Below are 19440 nucleotides of genomic sequence, written 5' to 3'. Positions count from 1 at the left end.
CATCCTTAGTGACGAAGTGAGAGACTTCGTGCCAACCTGTGGTCTCAAGGCATTGTCTCTTATAAGAGTCCTGCTCAAGGTGATGGGGTGCAACTGTGGGACCCTATACCAGAGATGATGTCCTACACCCAACTTTCAAAAGCTGTAAGGGTCTTCAGTAGAGATGGGTAGTCGAGCTGGGCTATCAGACGGTCACCTCTGTAGCTGTAGTGTCATTATTTGTATGGTCTTAATGTGTATATTAAAAAAAAGTGCACCTTTGTTATAATGTACATGATGGGGACCATAATGTGGACAAAATAACAAAATAGGGAACATGATAGGGGACATTTCTACAATACATACATTATTCTTATCTATATAATAGGATGACAACAGCTCTCCAGACCTGCATCCCACCACAAAGACCATCCCAGCCCTGAAGAATGAAATCATCCTAAGTGACGAAGTGAGGGACTTCGTGCCAACCTGTGGTCTCAAGGCATTGACTCTTATAAGAGTCCTGCTCAAGGTGATGGGGTGCAACTGTGGGACCCTATACCAGAGATGATGTCCTCCACCCAACTTTCAAAAAGCTGTAAGGGTCTTCAGTAGAGATGGGTAGTCGAGCTGGGCTATCAGACGGTCACCTCTGTAGCTGAAGTGTCATTATTCCTATGGTCCCAATGTGTATATTAAAAAAAAGTGCACCTTTGTTATAATGTACAAGATGGGGACCATAATGTGGACAAAAAAAACAAAATAGGGAACATGATAGGGGACATTTCTACAATACATACATTATTCTTATTTATATAATAGGATGACAACAGCTCTCCAGACCTGCATCCCACCACAAAGACCATCCCAGCCCTGAAGAATGAAATTATCCTTAGTAACGAAGTGAGGGACTTCGTGCCAACCTGTGGTCTCAAGGCATTGACTCTTATAAGAGTCCTGCTCAAGGTGATGCGGTGCAACTGTGGGACCCTATACCAGAGATGATGTCCTCCACCCAACTTTCAAAAAGCTGTAAGGGTCTTCAGTAGAGATGGGTAGTCGAGCTGCGCTATCAGACGGTCACCTCTGTAGCTGTAGTGTCATTATTCGTATGGTCCCAATGTGTATATTAAAAAAAAGTGCACCTTTGTTATAATGTACAAGATGGGGACCATAATGTGGACAAAAAAAACAAAATAGGGAACATGATAGGGGACATTTCTACAATACATACATTATTCTTATCTATATAATAGGATGACAACAGCTCTCTAGACCTGCATCCCACCACAAAGACCACTCCAGCCCTGAAGAATGAAATCATCCTTAGTGACGAAGTGAGAGACTTCGTGCCAACCTGTGGTCTCAAGGCATTGTCTCTTATAAGAGTCCTGCTCAAGGTGATGGGGTGCAACTGTGGGACCCTATACCAGAGATGATGTCCTACACCCAACTTTCAAAAGCTGTAAGGGTCTTCAGTAGAGATGGGTAGTCGAGCTGGGCTATCAGACGGTCACCTCTGCAGCTGTAGTGTCATTATTTGTATGGTCTTAATGTGTATATTAAAAAAAAGTGCACCTTTGTTATAATGTACAAGATCGGGACCATAATGTGGACAAAAAAAACAAAATAGGGAACATGATAGGGGACATTTCTACAATACATACATTATTCTTATCTATATAATAGGATGACAACAGCTCTCCAGACCTGCATCCCACCACAAAGACCACTCCAGCCCTGAAGAATGAAATCATCCTTAGTGACGAAGTGAGAGACTTCGTGCCAACCTGTGGTCTCAAGGCATTGTCTCTTATAAGAGTCCTGCTCAAGGTGATGGGGTGCAACTGTGGGACCCTATACCAGAGATGATGTCCTACACCCAACTTTCAAAAGCTGTAAGGGTCTTCAGTAGAGATGGGTAGTCGAGCTGGGCTATCAGACGGTCACCTCTGTAGCTGTAGTGTCATTATTTGTATGGTCTTAATGTGTATATTAAAAAAAAGTGCACCTTTGTTATAATGTACATGATGGGGACCATAATGTGGACAAAATAACAAAATAGGGAACATGATAGGGGACATTTCTACAATACATACATTATTCTTATCTATATAATAGGATGACAACAGCTCTCCAGACCTGCATCCCACCACAAAGACCATCCCAGCCCTGAAGAATGAAATCATCCTAAGTGACGAAGTGAGGGACTTCGTGCCAACCTGTGGTCTCAAGGCATTGACTCTTATAAGAGTCCTGCTCAAGGTGATGGGGTGCAACTGTGGGACCCTATACCAGAGATGATGTCCTCCACCCAACTTTCAAAAAGCTGTAAGGGTCTTCAGTAGAGATGGGTAGTCGAGCTGGGCTATCAGACGGTCACCTCTGTAGCTGAAGTGTCATTATTCCTATGGTCCCAATGTGTATATTAAAAAAAAGTGCACCTTTGTTATAATGTACAAGATGGGGACCATAATGTGGACAAAAAAAACAAAATAGGGAACATGATAGGGGACATTTCTACAATACATACATTATTCTTATTTATATAATAGGATGACAACAGCTCTCCAGACCTGCATCCCACCACAAAGACCATCCCAGCCCTGAAGAATGAAATTATCCTTAGTAACGAAGTGAGGGACTTCGTGCCAACCTGTGGTCTCAAGGCATTGACTCTTATAAGAGTCCTGCTCAAGGTGATGCGGTGCAACTGTGGGACCCTATACCAGAGATGATGTCCTCCACCCAACTTTCAAAAAGCTGTAAGGGTCTTCAGTAGAGATGGGTAGTCGAGCTGCGCTATCAGACGGTCACCTCTGTAGCTGTAGTGTCATTATTCGTATGGTCCCAATGTGTATATTAAAAAAAAGTGCACCTTTGTTATAATGTTCAAGATGGGGACCATAATGTGGACAAAAAAAACAAAATAGGGAACATGATAGGGGACATTTCTACAATACATACATTATTCTTATCTATATAATAGGATGACAACAGCTCTCTAGACCTGCATCCCACCACAAAGACCACTCCAGCCCTGAAGAATGAAATCATCCTTAGTGACGAAGTGAGAGACTTCGTGCCAACCTGTGGTCTCAAGGCATTGTCTCTTATAAGAGTCCTGCTCAAGGTGATGGGGTGCAACTGTGGGACCCTATACCAGAGATGATGTCCTACACCCAACTTTCAAAAGCTGTAAGGGTCTTCAGTAGAGATGGGTAGTCGAGCTGGGCTATCAGACGGTCACCTCTGCAGCTGTAGTGTCATTATTTGTATGGTCTTAATGTGTATATTAAAAAAAAGTGCACCTTTGTTATAATGTACATGATGGGGACCATAATGTGGACAAAATAACAAAATAGGGAACATGATAGGGGACATTTCTACAATACATACATTATTCTTATCTATATAATAGGATGACAACAGCTCTCCAGACCTGCATCCCACCACAAAGACCATCCCAGCCCTGAAGAATGAAATTATCCTTAGTAACGAAGTGAGGGACTTCGTGCCAACCTGTGGTCTCAAGGCATTGACTCTTATAAGAGTCCTGCTCAAGGTGATGGGGTGCAAATGTGGGACCCTATAACAGAGATGATGTCCTCCACCCAACTTTCAAAAAGCTGTAAGGGTCTTCAGTAGAGATGGGTAGTCGAGCTGGGCTATCAGACGGTCACCTCTGTAGCTGTAGTGTCATTATTCGTATGGTCCCAATGTGTATATTAAAAAAAAGTGCACCTTTGTTATAATGTACAAGATGGGGACCATAATGTGGACAAAAAAAACAAAATAGGGAACATGATAGGGGACATTTCTACAATACATACATTATTCTTATCTATATAATAGGATGACAACAGCTCTCCAGACCTGCATCCCACCACAAAGACCATCCCAGCCCTGAAGAATGAAATTATCCTTAGTAACGAAGTGAGGGACTTCGTGCCAACCTGTGGTCTCAAGGCATTGACTCTTATAAGAGTCCTGCTCAAGGTGATGGGGTGCAACTGTGGGACCCTATACCAGAGATGATGTCCTCCACCTAACTTTCAAAAAGCTGTAAGGGTCTTCAGTAGAGATGGGTAGTCGAGCTGGGCTATCAGACGGTCACCTCTGTAGCTGTAGTGTCATTATTCGTATGGTCCCAATGTGTATATTAAAAAAAGGTGCACCTTTGTTATAATGTACAAGATGGGGACCATAATGTGGACAAAAAAAACAAAATAGGGAACATGATAGGGGACATTTCTACAATACATACATTATTCTTATCTATATAATAGGATGACAACAGCTCTCCAGACCTGCATCCCACCACAAAGACCACTCCAGCCCTGAAGAATGAAATCATCCTTGGTGACGAAGTGAGAGACTTCGTGCCAACCTGTGGTCTCAAGGCATTGTCTCTTATAAGAGTCCTGCTCAAGGTGATGGGGTGCAACTGTGGGACCCTATACCAGAGATGATGTCCTACACCCAACTTTCAAAAGCTGTAAGGGTCTTCAGTAGAGATGGGTAGTCGAGCTGGGCTATCAGACGGTCACCTCTGCAGCTGTAGTGTCATTATATGTATGGTCTTAATGTGTATATTAAAAAAAGTGCACCTTTGTTATAATGTACATGATGGGGACCATAATGTGGACAAAATAACAAAATAGGGAACATGATAGGGGACATTTCTACAATACATACATTATTCTTATCTATATAATAGGATGACAACAGCTCTCCAGACCTGCATCCCACCACAAAGACCATCCCAGCCCTGAAGAATGAAATTATCCTTAGTAACGAAGTGAGGGACTTCGTGCCAACCTGTGGTCTCAAGGCATTGACTCTTATAAGAGTCCTGCTCAAGGTGATGGGGTGCAACTGTGGGACCCTATACCAGAGATGATGTCCTCCACCCAACTTTCAAAAAGCTGTAAGAGTCTTCAGTAGAGATGGGTAGTCGAGCTGGGCTATCAGACGGTCACCTCTGTAGCTGTAGTGTCATTATTCGTATGGTCCCAATGTGTATATTAAAAAAAAGTGCACCTTTGTTATAATGTACAAGATGGGGACCATAATGTGGACAAAAAAAACAAAATAGGGAACATGATAGGGGACATTTCTACAATACATACATTATTCTTATCTATATAATAGGATGACAACAGCTCTCCAGACCTGCATCCCACCACAAAGACCAATCCAGCCCTGAAGAATGAAATCATCCTTAGTAACGAAGTGAGGGACTTCGTGCCAACCTGTGGTCTCAAGGCATTGACTCTTATAAGAGTCCTGCTCAAGGTGATGGGGTGCAACTGTGGGACCCTATACCAGAGATGATGTCCTCCACCTAACTTTCAAAAAGCTGTAAGGGTCTTCAGTAGAGATGGGTAGTCGAGCTGGGCTATCAGACGGTCACCTCTGTAGCTGTAGTGTCATTATTCGTATGGTCCCAATGTGTATATTAAAAAAAAGTGCACCTTTGTTATAATGTACAAGACGGGGACCATAATGTGGACAAAAAAAACAAAATAGGGAACATGATAGGGGACATTTCTACAATACATACATTATTCTTATCTATATAATAGGATGACAACAGCTCTCCAGACCTGCATCCCACCACAAAGACCACTCCAGCCCTGAAGAATGAAATCATCCTTAGTGACGAAGTGAGAGACTTCGTGCCAACCTGTGGTCTCAAGGCATTGTCTCTTATAAGAGTCCTGCTCAAGGTGATGGGGTGCAACTGTGGGACCCTATACCAGAGATGATGTCCTACACCCAACTTTCAAAAGCTGTAAGGGTCTTCAGTAGAGATGGGTAGTCGAGCTGGGCTATCAGACGGTCACCTCTGTAGCTGTAGTGTCATTATTTGTATGGTCTTAATGTGTATATTAAAAAAAAGTGCACCTTTGTTATAATGTACATGATGGGGACCATAATGTGGACAAAATAACAAAATAGGGAACATGATAGGGGACATTTCTACAATACATACATTATTCTTATCTATATAATAGGATGACAACAGCTCTCCAGACCTGCATCCCACCACAAAGACCATCCCAGCCCTGAAGAATGAAATTATCCTTAGTAACGAAGTGAGGGACTTCGTGCCAACCTGTGGTCTCAAGGCATTGACTCTTATAAGAGTCCTGCTCAAGGTGATGGGGTGCAACTGTGGGACCCTATACCAGAGATGATGTCCTCCACCCAACTTTCAAAAAGCTGTAAGGGTCTTCAGTAGAGATGGGTAGTCGAGCTGGGCTATCAGACGGTCACCTCTGTAGCTGTAGTGTCATTATTCGTATGGTCCCAATGTGTATAATAAAAAAAAGTGCACCTTTGTTATAATGTACAAGATGGGGACCATAATGTGGACAAAAAAAACAAAATAGGGAACATGATAGGGGACATTTCTACAATACATACATTATTCTTATCTATATAATAGGATGACAACAGCTCTCCAGACCTGCATCCCACCACAAAGACCATCCCAGCCCTGAAGAATGAAATTATCCTTAGTAACGAAGTGAGGGACTTCGTGTCAACCTGTGGTCTCAAGGCATTGACTCTTATAAGAGTCCTGCTCAAGGTGATGGGGTGCAACTGTGGGACCCTATACCAGAGATGATGTCCTCCACCCAACTTTCAAAAAGCTGTAAGGGTCTTCAGTAGAGATGGGTAGTCGAGCTGGGCTATCAGACGGTCACCTCTGTAGCTGAAGTGTCATTATTCGTATAGTCCCAATGTGTATATTAAAAAAAAGTGCACCTTTGTTATAATGTACAAGATGGGGACCATAATGTGGACAAAAAAAACAAAATAGGGAACATGATAGGGGCCATTTCTACAATACATACATTATTCTTATTTATATAATAGGATGACAACAGCTCTCCAGACCTGCATCCCACCACAAAGACCATCCCAGCCCTGAAGAATGAAATTATCCTTAGTAACGAAGTGAGGGACTTAGTGCCAACCTGTGGTCTCAAGGCATTGACTCTTATAAGAGTCCTGCTCAAGGTGATGGGGTGCAACTGTGGGACCCTATACCAGAGATGATGTCCTCCACCCAACTTTCAAAAAGCTGTAAGGGTCTTCAGTAGAGATGGGTAGTCGAGCTGGGCTATCAGACGGTCACCTCTGTAGCTGTAGTGTCATTATTCGTATGGTCCCAATGTGTATATTAAAAAAAAGTGCACCTTTGTTATAATGTACAAGATGGGGACCATAATGTGGACAAAAAAAACAAAATAGGGAACATGATAGGGGACATTTCTACAATACATACATTATTCTTATCTATATAATAGGATCACAACAGCTCTCCAGACCTGCATCCCACCACAAAGACCATCCCAGCCCTGAAGAATGAAATTATCCTTAGTACCGAAGTGAGGGACTTCGTGCCAACCTGTGGTCTCAAGGCATTGACTCTTATAAGAGTCCTGCTCAAGGTGATGGGGTGCAACTGTGGGACCCTATACCAGAGATGATGTCCTCCACCTAACTTTCAAAAAGCTGTAAGGGTCTTCAGTAGAGATGGGTAGTCGAGCTGGGCTATCAGACGGTCACCTCTGTAGCTGTAGTGTCATTATTCGTATGGTCCCAATGTGTATATTAAAAAAAGGTGCACCTTTGTTATAATGTACAAGATGGGGACCATAATGTGGACAAAAAAAACAAAATAGGGAACATGATAGGGGACATTTCTACAATACATACATTATTCTTATCTATATAATAGGATGACAACAGCTCTCCAGACCTGCATCCCACCACAAAGACCACTCCAGCCCTGAAGAATGAAATCATCCTTAGTGACGAAGTGAGAGACTTCGTGCCAACCTGTGGTCTCAAGGCATTGTCTCTTATAAGAGTCCTGCTCAAGGTGATGGGGTGCAACTGTGGGACCCTATACCAGAGATGATGTCCTACACCCAACTTTCAAAAGCTGTAAGGGTCTTCAGTAGAGATGGGTAGTCGAGCTGGGCTATCAGACGGTCACCTCTGCAGCTGTAGTGTCATTATTTGTATGGTCTTAATGTGTATATTAAAAAAAAGTGCACCTTTGTTATAATGTACATGATGGGGACCATAATGTGGACAAAATAACAAAATAGGGAACATGATAGGGGACATTTCTACAATACATACATTATTTTTATCTATATAATAGGATGACAACAGATCTCCAGACCTGCATCCCACCACAAAGACCATCCCAGCCCTGAAGAATGAAATTATCCTTAGTAACGAAGTGAGGGACTTCGTGCCAACCTGTGGTCTCAAGGCATTGACTCTTATAAGAGTCCTGCTCAAGGTGATGGGGTGCAACTGTGGGACCCTATACCAGAGATGATGTCCTCCACCCAACTTTCAAAAAGCTGTAAGGGTCTTCAGTAGAGATGGACAGTCGAGCTGGGCTATCAGACGGTCACCTCTGTAGCTGAAGTGTCATTATTCGTATGGTCCCAATGTGTATATTAAAAAAAAGTGCACCTTTGTTATAATGTACAAGATGGGGACCATAATGTGGACAAAAAAAACAAAAAAGGGAACATGATAGGGGACATTTCTACAATACATACATTATTCTTATCTATATAATAGGATGACAACAGCTCTCCAGACCTGCATCCCACCACAAAGACCACTCCAGCCCTGAAGAATGAAATCATCCTTAGTGACGAAGTGAGAGACTTCGTGCCAACCTGTGGTCTCAAGGCATTGTCTCTTATAAGAGTCCTGCTCAAGGTGATGGGGTGCAACTGTGGGACCCTACACCAGAGATGATGTCCTACACCCAACTTTCAAAAGCTGTAAGGGTCTTCAGTAGAGATGGGTAGTCGAGCTGGGCTATCAGACGGTCACTTCTGCAGCTGTAGTGTCATTATTTGTATGGTCTTAATGTGTATATTAAAAAAAAGTGCACCTTTGTTATAATGTACATGATGGGGACCATAATGTGGACAAAATAACAAAATAGGGAACATAATAGGGGACATTTCTACAATACATACATTATTCTTATCTATATAATAGGATGACAACAGCTCTCCAGACCTGCATCCCACCACAAAGACCATCCCAGCCCTGAAGAATGAAATTATCCTTAGTAACGAAGTGAGGGACTTCGTGCCAACCTGTGGTCTCAAGGCATTGACTCTTATAAGAGTCCTGCTCATGGTGATGGGGTGCAACTGTGGGACCCTATACCAGAGATGATGTCCTCCACCCAACTTTCAAAAAGCTGTAAGGGTCTTCAGTAGAGATGGGTAGTCGAGCTGGGCTATCAGACGGTCACCTCTGTAGCTGTAGTGTCATTATTCGTATGGTCCCAATGTGCATATTAAAAAAAAGTGCACCTTTGTTATAATGTACAAGATGGGGACCATAATGTGGACAAAAAAAACAAAATAGGGAACATGATAGGGGACATTTCTACAATACATACATTATTCTTATCTATATAATAGGATGACAACAGCTCTCCAGACCTGCATCCCACCACAAAGACCATCCCAGCCCTGAAGAATGAAATTATCCTTAGTAACGAAGTGAGGGACTTCGTGCCAACCTGTGGTCTCAAGGCATTGACTCTTATAAGAGTCCTGCTCAAGGTGATGGGGTGCAACTGTGGGACCCTATACCAGAGATGATGTCCTCCACCCAACTTTCAAAAAGCTGTAAGGGTCTTCAGTAGAGATGGGTAGTCGAGCTGGGCTATCAGACGGTCACCTCTGTAGCTGAAGTGTCATTATTCGTATGGTCCCAATGTGTATATTAAAAAAAAGTGCACCTTTGTTATAATGTACAAGATGGGGACCATAATGTGGACAAAAAAAACAAAATAGGGAACATGATAGGGGACATTTCTACAATACATACATTATTCTTATCTATATAATAGGATGACAACAGCTCTCCAGACCTGCATCCCACCACAAAGACCACTCCAGCCCTGAAGAATGAAATCATCCTTAGTGACGAAGTGAGAGACTTCGTGCCAACCTGTGGTCTCAAGGCATTGTCTCTTATAAGAGTCCTGCTCAAGGTGATGGGGTGCAACTGTGGGACCCTATACCAGAGATGATGTCCTCCACCCAACTTTCAAAAGCTGTAAGGGTCTTCAGTAGAGATGGGTAGTCGAGCTGGGCTATCAGACGGTCACCTCTGTAGCTGTAGTGTCATTATTCGTATGGTCCCAATGTGTATATTAAAAAAAAGTGCACCTTTGTTATAATGTACAAGATGGGGACCATAATGTGGACAAAAAAAACAAAATAGGGAACATGATAGGGGACATTTCTACAATACATACATTATTCTTATCTATATAATAGGATGACAACAGCTCTCCAGACCTGCATCCCACCACAAAGACCATCCCAGCCCTGAAGAATGAAATTATCCTTAGTAACGAAGTGAGGGACTTCGTGCCAACCTGTGGTCTCAAGGCATTGACTCTTATAAGAGTCCTGCTCAAGGTGATGGGGTGCAACTGTGGGACCCTATACCAGAGATGATGTCCTCCACCCAACTTTCAAAAAGCTGTAAGGGTCTTCAGTAGAGATGGGTAGTCGAGCTGGGCTATCAGACGGTCACCTCTGTAGCTGAAGTGTCATTGATCGTATGGTCCCAATGTGTATATTAAAAAAAAGTGCACCTTTGTTATAATGTACAAGATGGGGACCATAATGTGGACAAAAAAAACAAAATAGGGAACATGATAGGGGACATTTCTACAATACATACATTATTCTTATCTATATAATAGGATGACAACAGCTCTCCAGACCTGCATCCCACCACAAAGACCACTCCAGCCCTGAAGAATGAAATCATCCTTAGTGACGAAGTGAGAGACTTCGTGCCAACCTGTGGTCTCAAGGCATTGTCTCTTATAAGAGTCCTGCTCAAGGTGATGGGGTGCAACTGTGGGACCCTATACCAGAGATGATGTCCTACACCCAACTTTCAAAAGCTGTAAGGGTCTTCAGTACAGATGGGTAGTCGAGCTGGGCTATCAGACGGTCACCTCTGTAGCTGTAGTGTCATTATTCGTATGGTCCCAATGTGTATATTAAAAAAAAGTGCACCTTTGTTATAATGTACAAGATGGGGACCATAATGTGGACAAAAAAAACAAAATAGGGAACATGATAGGGGACATTTCTACAATACATACATTATTCTTATCTATATAATAGGATGACAACAGCTCTCCAGACCTGCATCCCACCACAAAGACCATCCCAGCCCTGAAGAATGAAATTATCCTTAGTAACGAAGTGAGGGACTTCGTGCCAACCTGTGGTCTCAAGGCATTGACTCTTATAAGAGTCCTGCTCAAGGTGATGGGGTGCAACTGTGGGACCCTATACCAGAGATGATGTCCTCCACCCAACTTTCAAAAAGCTGTAAGGGTCTTCAGTAGAGATGGGTAGTCGAGCTGGGCTATCAGACGGTCACCTCTGTAGCTGAAGTGTCATTATTCGTATGGTCCCAATGTGTATATTAAAAAAAAGTGCACCTTTGTTATAATGTACAAGATGGGGACCATAATGTGGACAAAAAAAACAAAATAGGGAACATGATAGGGGACATTTCTACAATACATACATTATTCTTATCTATATAATAGGATGACAACAGCTCTCCAGACCTGCATCACACCACAAAGACCATCCCAGCCCTGAAGAATGAAATTATCCTTAGTAACGAAGTGAGGGACTTCGTGCCAACCTGTGGTCTCAAGGCATTGTCTCTTATAAGAGTCCTGCTCAAGGTGATGGGGTGCAACTGTGGGACCCTATACCAGAGATGATGTCCTCCACCCAACTTTCAAAAAGCTGTAAGGGTCTTCAGTAGAGATGGGTAGTCGAGCTGGGCTATCAGACGGTCACCTCTGTAGCTGAAGTGTCATTATTCGTATGGTCCCAATGTGTATATTAAAAAAAAGTGCACCTTTGTTATAATTTACAAGATGGGGACCATAATGTGGACAAAAAAAACAAAATAGGGAACATGATAGGGGACATTTCTACAATACATACATTATTCTTATCTATATAATAGGATGACAACAGCTCTCCAGACCTGCATCCCACCACAAAGACCACTCCAGCCCTGAAGAATGAAATCATCCTTAGTGACGAAGTGAGGGACTTCGTGCCATCCTGTGGTCTCAAGGCATTGACTCTTATAAGAGTCCTGCTCAAGGTGATGGGGTGCAACTGTGGGACCCTATACCAGAGATGATGTCCTCCACCCAACTTTCAAAAAGCTGTAAGGGTCTTCAGTAGAGATGGGTAGTCGAGCTGGGCTATCAGACGGTCACCTCTGTAGCTGAAGTGTCATTATTCGTATGGTCCCAATGTGTATATTAAAAAAAAGTGCACCTTTGTTATAATGTACAAGATGGGGACCATAATGTGGACAAAAAAAACAAAATAGGGAACATGATAGGGGACATTTCTACAATACATACATTATTCTTATCTATATAATAGGATGACAACAGCTCTCCAGACCTGCATCCCACCACAAAGACCACTCCAGCCCTGAAGAATGAAATCATCCTTAGTAACGAAGTGAGAGACTTCGTGCCAACCTGTGGTCTCAAGGCATTGTCTCTTATAAGAGTCCTGCTCAAGGTGATGGGGTGCAACTGTGGGACCCTATACCAGAGATGATGTCCTACACCCAACTTTCAAAAGCTGTAAGGGTCTTCAGTAGAGATGGGTAGTCGAGCTGGGCTATCAGACGGTCACCTCTGCAGCTGTAGTGTCATTATTTGTATGGTCTTAATGTGTATATTAAAAAAAAGTGCACCTTTGTTATAATGTACATGATGGGGACCATAATGTGGACAAAATAACAAAATAGGGAACATGATAGGGGACATTTCTACAATACATACATTATTCTTATCTATATAATAGGATGACAACAGCTCTCCAGACCTGCATCCCACCACAAAGACCATCCCAGCCCTGAAGAATGAAATTATCCTTAGTAACGAAGTGAGGGACTTCGTGCCAACCTGTGGTCTCAAGGCATTGACTCTTATAAGAGTCCTGCTCAAGGTGATGGGGTGCAACTGTGGGACCCTATACCAGAGATGATGTCCTCCACCCAACTTTCAAAAAGCTGTAAGGGTCTTCAGTAGAGATGGGTAGTCGAGCTGGGCTATCAGACGGTCACCTCTGTAGCTGTAGTGTCATTATTCGTATGGTCCCAATGTGCATATTATAAAAAAGTGCACCTTTGTTATAATGTACAAGATGGGGACCATAATGTGGACAAAAAAAACAAAATAGGGAACATGATAGGGGACATTTCTACAATACATACATTATTCTTATCTATATAATAGGATGACAACAGCTCTCCAGACCTGCATCCCACCACAAAGACCACTCCAGCCCTGAAGAATGAAATCATCCTTAGTGACGAAGTGAGAGACTTCGTGCCAACCTGTGGTCTCAAGGCATTGTCTCTTATAAGAGTCCTGCTCAAGGTGATGGGGTGCAACTGTGGGACCCTATACCAGAGATGATGTCCTACACCCAACTTTCAAAAGCTGTAAGGGTCTTCAGTACAGATGGGTAGTCGAGCTGGGCTATCAGACGGTCACCTCTGTAGCTGTAGTGTCATTATTCGTATGGTCCCAATGTGTATATTAAAAAAAAGTGCACCTTTGTTATAATGTACAAGATGGGGACCATAATGTGGACAAAAAAAACAAAATAGGGAACATGATAGGGGACATTTCTACAATACATACATTATTCTTATCTATATAATAGGATGACAACAGCTCTCCAGACCTGCATCCCACCACAAAGACCATCCCAGCCCTGAAGAATGAAATTATCCTTAGTAACGAAGTGAGGGACTTCGTGCCAACCTGTGGTCTCAAGGCATTGACTCTTATAAGAGTCCTGCTCAAGGTGATGGGGTGCAACTGTGGGACCCTATACCAGAGATGATGTCCTCCACCCAACTTTCAAAAAGCTGTAAGGGTCTTCAGTAGAGATGGGTAGTCGAGCTGGGCTATCAGACGGTCACCTCTGTAGCTGAAGTGTCATTATTCGTATGGTCCCAATGTGTATATTAAAAAAAAGTGCACCTTTGTTATAATGTACAAGATGGGGACCATAATGTGGACAAAAAAAACAAAATAGGGAACATGATAGGGGACATTTCTACAATACATACATTATTCTTATCTATATAATAGGATGACAACAGCTCTCCAGACCTGCATCCCACCACAAAGACCACTCCAGCCCTGAAGAATGAAATCATCCTTAGTAACGAAGTGAGAGACTTCGTGCCAACCTGTGGTCTCAAGGCATTGTCTCTTATAAGAGTCCTGCTCAAGGTGATGGGGTGCAACTGTGGGACCCTATACCAGAGATGATGTCCTACACCCAACTTTCAAAAGCTGTAAGGGTCTTCAGTAGAGATGGGTAGTCGAGCTGGGCTATCAGACGGTCACCTGTGTAGCTGTAGTGTCATTATTCGTATGGTCCCAATGTGTATATTAAAAAAAGGTGCACCTTTGTTATAATGTACAAGATGGGGACCATAATGTGGACAAAAAAAACAAAATAGGGAACATGATAGGGGACATTTCTACAATACATACATTATTCTTATCTATATAATAGGATGACAACAGCTCTCCAGACCTGCATCCCACCACAAAGACCACTCCAGCCCTGAAGAATGAAATCATCCTTAGTGACGAAGTGAGAGACTTCGTGCCAACCTGTGGTCTCAAGGCATTGTCTCTTATAAGAGTCCTGCTCAAGGTGATGGGGTGCAACTGTGGGACCCTATACCAGAGATGATGTCCTCCACCCAACTTTCAAAAGCTGTAAGGGTCTTCAGTAGAGATGGGTAGTCGAGCTGGGCTATCAGACGGTCACTTCTGCAGCTGTAGTGTCATTATTTGTATGGTCTTAATGTGTATATTAAAAAAAAGTGCACCTTTGTTATAATGTACATGATGGGGACCATAATGTGGACAAAATAACAAAATAGGGAACATGATAGGGGACATTTCTACAATACATACATTATTTTTATCTATATAATAGGATGACAACAGCTCTCCAGACCTGCATCCCACCACAAAGACCATCCCAGCCCTGAAGAATGAAATTATCCTTAGTAACGAAGTGAGGGACTTCGTGCCAACCTGTGGTCTCAAGGCATTGACTCTTATAAGAGTCCTGCTCAAGGTGATGGGGTGCAACTGTGGGACCCTATACCAGAGATGATGTCCTCCACCCAACTTTCAAAAAGCTGTAAGGGTCTTCAGTAGAGATGGGTAGTCGAGCTGGGCTATCAGACGGTCACCTCTGTAGCTGTAGTGTCATTATTCGTATGGTCCCAATGTGCATATTAAAAAAAAGTGCACCTTTGTTATAATGTACAAGATGGGGACCATAATGTGGACAAAAAAAACAAAATAGGGAACATGATAGGGGACATTTCTACAATACATACATTATTCTTATCTATATAATAGGATGACAACAGCTCTCCAGACCTGCATCCCACCACAAAGACCATCCCAACCCTGAAGAATGAAATTATCCTTAGTAACGAAGTGAGGGACTTCGTGCCAACCTGTGGTCTCAAGGCATTGACTCTTATAAGAGTCCTGCTCAAGGTGATGGGGTGCAACTGTGGGACCCTATACCAGAGATGATGTCCTCCACCCAACTTTCAAAAAGCTGTAAGGGTCTTCAGTAGAGATGGGTAGTCGAGCTGGGCTATCAGACGGTCACCTCTGTAGCTGAAGTGTCATTATTCATATGGTCCCAATGTGTATATTAAAAAAAAGTGCACCTTTGTTATAATGTACAAGATGGGGACCATAATGTGGACAAAAAAAACAAAATAGGGAACATGATAGGGGACATTTCTACAATACATACATTATTCTTATCTATATAATAGGATGACAACAGCTCTCCAGACCTGCATCCCACCACAAAGACCACTCCAGCCCTGAAGAATGAAATCATCCTTAGTGACGAAGTGAGAGACTTCGTGCCAACCTGTGGTCTCAAGGCATTGTCTCTTATAAGAGTCCTGCTCAAGGTGATGGGGTGCAACTGTGGGACCCTATACCAGAGATGATGTCCTCCACCCAACTTTCAAAAGCTGTAAGGGTCTTCAGTAGAGATGGGTAGTCGAGCTGGGCTATCAGACGGTCACCTCTGTAGCTGTAGTGTCATTATTCGTATGGTCCCAATGTGTATATTAAAAAAAAGTGCACCTTTGTTATAATGTACAAGATGGGGACCATAATGTGGACAAAAAAAACAAAATAGGGAACATGATAGGGGACATTTCTACAATACATACATTATTCTTATCTATATAATAGGATGACAACAGCTCTCCAGACCTGCATCCCACCACAAAGACCATCCCAGCCCTGAAGAATGAAATTATCCTTAGTAACGAAGTGAGGGACTTCGTGCCAACCTGTGGTCTCAAGGCATTGACTCTTATAAGAGTCCTGCTCAAGGTGATGGGGTGCAACTGTGGGACCCTATACCAGAGATGATGTCCTCCACCCAACTTTCAAAAAGCTGTAAGGGTCTTCAGTAGAGATGGGTAGTCGAGCTGGGCTATCAGACGGTCACCTCTGTAGCTGAAGTGTCATTATTCGTATGGTCCCAATGTGTATATTAAAAAAAAGTGCACCTTTGTTATAATGTACAAGATGGGGACCATAATGTGGACAAAAAAAACAAAATAGGGAACATGATAGGGGACATTTCTACAATACATACATTATTCTTATTTATATAATAGGATGACAACAGCTCTCCAGACCTGCATCCCACCACAAAGACCACTCCAGCCCTGAAGAATGAAATCATCCTTAGTGACGAAGTGAGAGACTTCGTGCCAACCTGTGGTCTCAAGGCATTGTCTCTTATAAGAGTCCTGCTCAAGGTGATGGGGTGCAACTGTGGGACCCTATACCAGAGATGATGTCCTACACCCAACTTTCAAAAGCTGTAAGGGTCTTCAGTAGAGATGGGTAGTCGAGCTGGGCTATCAAACGGTCAACCCCGGTAGCTGTAGTGTCATTATTCGTATGGTCCCAATGTGTATATTAAAAAAAAGTGCACCTTTGTTATAATGTAGAAGATGGAGATCATAATGTGGACAAAAAAAACAAAATAGGGAACATGATAGGGGACATTTCTACAATACATACATTATTCTTATCTATATAATAGGATGACAACAGCTCTCCAGACCTGCATCCCACCACAAAGACCATCCCAGCCCTGAAGAATGAAATTATCCTTAGTAACGAAGTGAGGGACTTCGTGCCAACCTGTGGTCTCAAGGCATTGACTCTTATAAGAGTCCTGCTCAAGGTGATGGGGTGCAACTGTGGGACCCTATACCAGAGATGATGTCCTCCACCCAACTTTCAAAAAGCTGTAAAGGTCTTCAGTAGAGATGGGTAGTCGAGCTGGGCTATCAGACGGTCACCTCTGTAGATGAAGTGTCATTATTCGTATGGTCCCAATGTGTATATTAAAAAAAAGTGCACCTTTGTTATAATGTACAAGATGGGGACCATAATGTGGACAAAAAAAACAAAATAGGGAACATGATAGGGGACATTTCTACAATACATACATTATTCTTATCTATATAATAGGATGACAACAGCTCTCCAGACCTGCATCCCACAACAAAGACCACTCCAGCCCTGAAGAGTGAAATCATCCTTAGTAACGAAGTGAGAGACTTCGTGCCAACCTGTGGTCTCAAGGCATTGTCTCTTATAAGAGTCCTGCTCAAGGTGATGGGGTGCAACTCTGGGACCCTATACCAGAGATGATGTCCTACACCCAACTTTCAAAAGCTGTAAGGGTCTTCAGTAGAGATGGGTAGTCGAGCTGGGCTATCAGACGGTCACCTCTGTAGCTGTAGTGTCATTATTCGTATGGTCTTAATGTGTATATTAAAAAAAAGTGCACCTTTGTTATAATGTACAAGATGGGGACCATAATGTGGACAAAATAACAAAATAGGGAACATGATAGGGGACATTTCTACAATACATACATTATTCTTATCTATATAATAGGATGACAACAGCTCTCCAGACCTGCATCCCACCACAAAGACCATCCCAGCCCTGAAGAATGAAATTATCCTTAGTAACGAAGTGAGGGACTTCGTGCCAACCTGTGGTCTCAAGGCATTGACTCTTATAAGAGTCCTGCTCAAGGTGATGGGGTGCAACTGTGGGACCCTATACCAGAGATGATGTCCTCCACCCAACTTTCAAAAAGCTGTAAGGGTCTTCAGTAGAGATGGGTAGTCGAGCTGGGCTATCAGACGGTCACCTCTGTAGCTGTAGTGTCATTATTCGTATGGTCCCAATGTGTATATTAAAAAAAAGTGCACCTTTGTTATAATGTACAAGATGGGGACCATAATGTGGACAAAAAAAACAAAATAGGGAACATGATAGGGGACATTTCTACAATACATACATTATTCTTATCTATATAATAGGATGACAACAGCTCTCCAGACCTGCATCCCACCACAAAGACCACTCCAGCCCTGAAGAATGAAATCATCCTTAGTGACGAAGTGAGGGACTTCGTGCCAACCTGTAGTCTCAAGGCATTGTCTCTTATAAGAGTCCTGCTCAAGGTGATGGGGTGCAACTGTGGGACCCTATACCAGAGATGATGTCCTCCACCCAACTTTCAAAAAGCTGTAAGGGTCTTCAGTAGAGATGGGTAGTCGAGCTGGGCTATCAGACGGTCACCTCTGTAGCTGTAGTGTCATTATTCGTATGGTCCCAATGTGTATATTAAAAAAAAGTGCACCTTTGTTATAATGTACAAGATGGGGACCATAATGTGGACAAAAAAAACAAAATAGGGAACATGATAGGGGACATTTCTACAATACATACATTATTCTTATTTATATAATAGGATGACAACAGCTCTCCAGACCTGCATCCCACCACAAAGACCACTCCAGCCCTGAAGAATGAAATCATCCTTAGTGACGAAGTGAGGGACTTCGTGCCAACTTGTGGTCTCAAGGCATTGTCTCTTATAAGAGTCCTGCTCAAGGTGATGGGGTGCAACTGTGGGACCCTATACCAGAGATGATGTCCTCCACCCAACTTTCAAAAAGCTGTAAGGGTCTTCAGTAGAGATGGGTAGTCAAGCTGGGCTATCAGACGGTCACCTCTGTAGCTGTAGTGTCATTATTCGTATGGTCCCAATGTGTATATTAAAAAAAAGTGCACCTTTGTTATAATGTACAAGATGGGGACCATAATGTGGACAAAAAAAACAAAATAGGGAACATGATAGGGGACATTTCTACAATACATACATTATTCTTATTTATATAATAGGA

The sequence above is a fragment of the Anomaloglossus baeobatrachus genome, chromosome 7 (assembly GCF_048569485.1).
Source record: "Anomaloglossus baeobatrachus isolate aAnoBae1 chromosome 7, aAnoBae1.hap1, whole genome shotgun sequence".
Lineage (NCBI taxonomy): Eukaryota > Metazoa > Chordata > Amphibia > Anura > Aromobatidae > Anomaloglossus > Anomaloglossus baeobatrachus.
The sequence above is the reverse complement of the archived record's forward strand: the minus strand, read 5'-3'. Positions refer to the sequence as shown.